At 52.2% G+C, this 4,265-nt stretch overlaps 2 protein-coding genes across 2 annotated transcripts in view; one reads left to right on the forward strand and one right to left on the reverse strand.

Moving 5' to 3' along the window:
- The window catches only part of FAU (FAU ubiquitin like and ribosomal protein S30 fusion), a 380,300-nt gene that overhangs the window by 243,287 nt on the left and 132,748 nt on the right, over nucleotides 1–4,265 (reverse strand). The gene's annotated exons all lie outside the window — the stretch shown is intronic.
- FRMD8 (FERM domain containing 8) overlaps nucleotides 3,863–4,265 on the forward strand; it is a 14,596-nt gene continuing 14,193 nt past the window's right edge. The window contains exon 1 of the mRNA XM_069066278.1: nucleotides 3,863–3,981. The gene's annotated coding sequence lies outside the window, so the exon portion shown is untranslated. The remainder of the gene's footprint in view (nucleotides 3,982–4,265) is intronic.

Here is a 4,265-nt window from a genome sequence, read left to right on the forward strand (position 1 = left end):
ATTGGGGTTAAGTGACTTGCCCAAGGTCACATGGCTAGTTTTGTGTTAAGTGGCTGAGGCCACATTTGAACTCAGGTCCTCCTGACTCCAGGGGCAGTGCTTTGTTCACTGTGCCACCTAGCCTCCCCAGTAGGCCTTTTTCTAATGGACTCCAGCTCACCTGCCATCCCTTGCCCTCACCACACGTCAACTGTCTTCTCTTTTTTTTTTTTTTAAACAATCGGGGTTAAGTAACTTGCTCAAGGTTACACAGCCAGTTATTTTTGTGTGGGTGCCGAGTGTCTGAGGCTGGATCCGATCCCAGGTCTCCCAACTCTGGGGCTGGTGCTCTTACTCACCTGGCCACCCCAACTGTCTTCTCTTCTGATGGCACAGTCTTTGGACAACATCTTTCAGCACTATTCTTTGGAGTTCCTCATTGGTTACAGCTGTACAAGTGTTCTTTTACAATGGTATTCACAGAAGTAAATGCAAACTAGTCATTTCATGAGGGAGGGCATTGAGCAGCTAGGAGGAGCCGGGGAGGCTTCCTAGAGGAGGTGGCCTTGGAGCTGAGCTTCCCAGGAAGACAAGGGTTCTAGGAGGGAGATGCAAGGGACGTGGAGAGAGATGGAACCGTGGGACAGCAAAAAGGCCGATGCGGCCTGCATGGAGAATGGGCGAAGGGGAGACATGTGGGATCCCCGGGAGGTCGGCTTGTTTCCTACCAGAGTGACCTGCTCAGACCTGTGCTTTAAGGACATGGGGATGGAAGAGGAGCCAAAGAACGTGCCATGAAGGGACAGAATGGGGAAAGGCCAAGGTCTGAAGTCTGCCTGATGTTTACCACATGATGGTGACCAATCATCCCGTGAACCTTTTCTATCTGAGACACAAAAGGGCATGGAGGACTATGCCAGTAGGATAAGACCCCCTGAAGGAGGGAGGGAAGTCAGCTCCCTATCAGAACTCTGTTGAGTGCCTGAACTGGCCCTGAGGACCAGGCTGGACCCTGAGCACTGGCTGGATGGGGAGATTAGAACATCTGGTTGGAGGCCTGGCCCTGCCACTCAATAGCTGGGACTGTGAGTGAGGCCTCTTACCTCACCTTTAAAATAAAGGAGTTGGACTAGATCAGGGGTCCTTGACCTGGGACCCCTGAACTTCTGAAAATGATTTGAACATTTTAAATATAATAGATTTCCTCTGTAATCCTACAAAGTATATTTTATATATTTAAAAACAGGATTCTCAAAAAGGCTTCACCACAGGCTTCTCCAAGCTGCCAGAGGAGTCTGAGACACAAGTTACAAAGCCTTGGACTGGATGGTCTCTGGTGTCCCTTCCAATTTTAGGTCCTGTGGTCTAGTCCTGTCCTCACTAGTCTCTCCCTGCTTACACACCCCCATACACTTCCCTTTAGGACAGTGAGTCTTTGAGATTGACGGACAAACAACAAAGATCTCCTCATGTTCTTGGGCAGAGGCATGGGCCCACTTCCAAGCCTCCCAATCCCACCCCCAAGGGTTCTCCCACCTGGAGCTTTACTCCCACTAAGGGGGCTGCACCTCCCTCCTCCTGCAGCCTTCAGGCTGATATTCAAGACTCGGCCTCCCCTGGCTTCCCTTGGGGCTGAGTGACTTCATCCTGCCTCTGAAGACACCCCTTACCTCCTAGCTTGTTTGCTGGAGTAGTCAGTGTCTACAATGAGTTCTTTCATGGGGTAGGGAGCTGAGAACAGAGACCAGCATCCTCCTCTCCCTAGGTATTTCCTCAGTGGTCGCCCATCCACTAGGGGAGGCTAGGAGAATGGCTTATGGTGCGGAAGGACAAATGTTCATTCAGGCCAGCCAGTAACTCCCAGGCTCTGTCTCTTGGTCTAGGTTTCCAAGATTCCTGTTTCTTGACTACAGCACACTGAACAATTTGGATCCTTCCTGAACAGCTAAAGATGTTCTTCCATGTTGTGGGGAAACAGGAACCGTAACAGAAATGACAAGGGCTTCCTGTTCTCCACCCCCCAGTTAATGGACACCCACTTTCTTTCTTATTTCTTGCTACCACAGAAAGGGCTGCACCGAATACCTCAGCACACACAGGCACTGCCTGTCTTTGCTCCTTCAGAAGTTCAATAGTAGTCAATAAATCAATATTTACTAAATGCTTTCTGGGCACCAGGCCCTGGGCAGTCACCAGGTCAAAATGTATTAACAGTTTAGTGAGTTTTCTCACACAATTAGAAATTATTTCCCATAATGATGATACCAATGCACTATATCCAGGTACCTGTCTTCCCACAGTCCTTCAGCAGTGACTCCTAACACCTCTGAACATCCTTCCTATCATAAGAGGTATGGAATGAAACTTCAGGCTGTTTTAACTTGAATTTCTCTTATTATCAGTCTCTTGGAAGATGGTGGTTGATGGTATACAATTCTTTTGAAAACGTTCATCTCCTCTGACTTATCTCTTTGCTCTCACCCATGCTTTTTAAAAAAAATAATAATTTTTCCTTTGGAAGTCTTCCTCTAGGTCTTCCAGCATCTTGTGGCTGTCCAAGCAGCACTTGGGCTATCCATCTCTCATCCTCATGGGTCCATGATCAGTCCACCTCCTTTTCTGATCATTAGCCAGGAAATGTATGCCTTTCATACAACTATCTGTGCCTAAGTCACATGGCAATATGACTGGTTATAGGTTACATCCCACATATTTCTTACCATGCATCTTTTGGGTCACCCATAATGTGATTCTTTGGAGAGTCTGATGTGCCACGGTTTGCATGCCCAGAATATGCATGTTAAAGGTTAGTGGAGTTTTTCTGTCACAGGCAGTTTGGGATCATGAAAGCACTGTACAAATTTCTGAAAAGCAATCCACACTACTCCCTCTCCTTTGGCTCCGGACCTGGCTCATTCACCCACATGCAGGATCTTTCCAAGTCTCCCAGAATCATCCAGCCTGTCAAGGAGTCCCTCTAAACACTGACTCACTGTAGTTCAGATGCTGGCACTGATGTGGGAGCTCCTTCCAGCGTGAGATGCATTGTAGCCCACCTGTACCTGCCTGCTCAGCTAACACCCATCCATATCCTTCCAGGAGCTGGGCACAAGGCTCTTCCTGGTGCTTGGGAGGAAGGGGGCCCATCCAGCATCTCTCACTCTTGCCACGACCAGCCCGTTGGACTCTGAGGCTTCTTCCGTGAGATTCTTCTAGGGAATTCTTGGTTCTGGGTGGCAGCCTGTCCACTCCACCCCAGCCTCTTCATTGCCTCCCAGGTAATGCTCAGGGCCAGTTCCTGGGAGCCCTCAGGGTTACAGGGCTTGCAGCCCTGGGCCAAGCCTCGACCAGCCTGGCCCCCTGCCCTAATGATGGCTGGCCAGAAGGCCCTAGGCTACGGGCTAATGACGCGCCAATCAGCTGCCCCTCTGCTCCCCGAAGGACAAGGCAGTTGGGTCCTCCACCCCGCTCCAGGGCACAAGGGTGTCTTCCAGCTGGACACCTGGGACTGGAGGCTCCAGGAGGGCAGGCCGTCCCTAAACATTCACTGGGCTCCAATAACCGTGTGACTCTTCATGGCCCTTGGGGGTTTTCCTGGCAGATACTGGAGGGCTTGGCCGTTTCCTTTTCCAGCCCACTTTACAGATGGGGAAACTCTCACAAACAGGGTGGAGTTACTGGTCCAGGGTCACACAGCTCTATCCACTGCGCCACAAGCGCAGAGAAAACCCCGAAAGGTAAAGGAAGAGCCCGCAGTCTAAAGCGCTTTCAACAAGTTCCAGACCCGAGGCAGCCTTCCAAACACCCAAAGAGCCCCGAGGGCAGAACCACGTGGGAGGCCTAAGGGGTGGGGCCAACATTCTCCAAGGCGCCAGAGAGGTGCGCACGCGCTACATCTCTGCCCTCAGATTGGTTCTCTCGGCCGAGGGGGCGGACCGTGGGGCTTGGCGCTTCCTGCTCAGGTCCCTTCCGTAAACCTGAAGCCGCCCGGTCCGATTAGAGGTGAGATTCTGGGGCCAATAGAACAGATGGGGGGGACCGACCCCCGCCGTCCTGGGGTGGGAGCCCCCGACCTCCAGAGCAGCTTCCATGGTGGCGGAGCTGGTTCTTCCCTGCGCGGTCCGCCTCAGCCTCGCTCTGACTCTCCGCCCGCCCCCGCCCCCCAGTCCTCAGCCTCCCCCCCCCCAGCCATCCGGGGGCAGCGGGCGCACGCGTGCGCACCACACCACAGCCAATCCCTCTCCCGCTGACGACGTGATCACTACACCACTCAGCTACACACTCAC

Source organism: Petaurus breviceps, unplaced genomic scaffold (assembly GCF_028583685.1).
Source record: "Petaurus breviceps papuanus isolate PSGF00001 unplaced genomic scaffold, PetGlider_PUasm1.0 90721, whole genome shotgun sequence".
Lineage (NCBI taxonomy): Eukaryota > Metazoa > Chordata > Mammalia > Diprotodontia > Petauridae > Petaurus > Petaurus breviceps.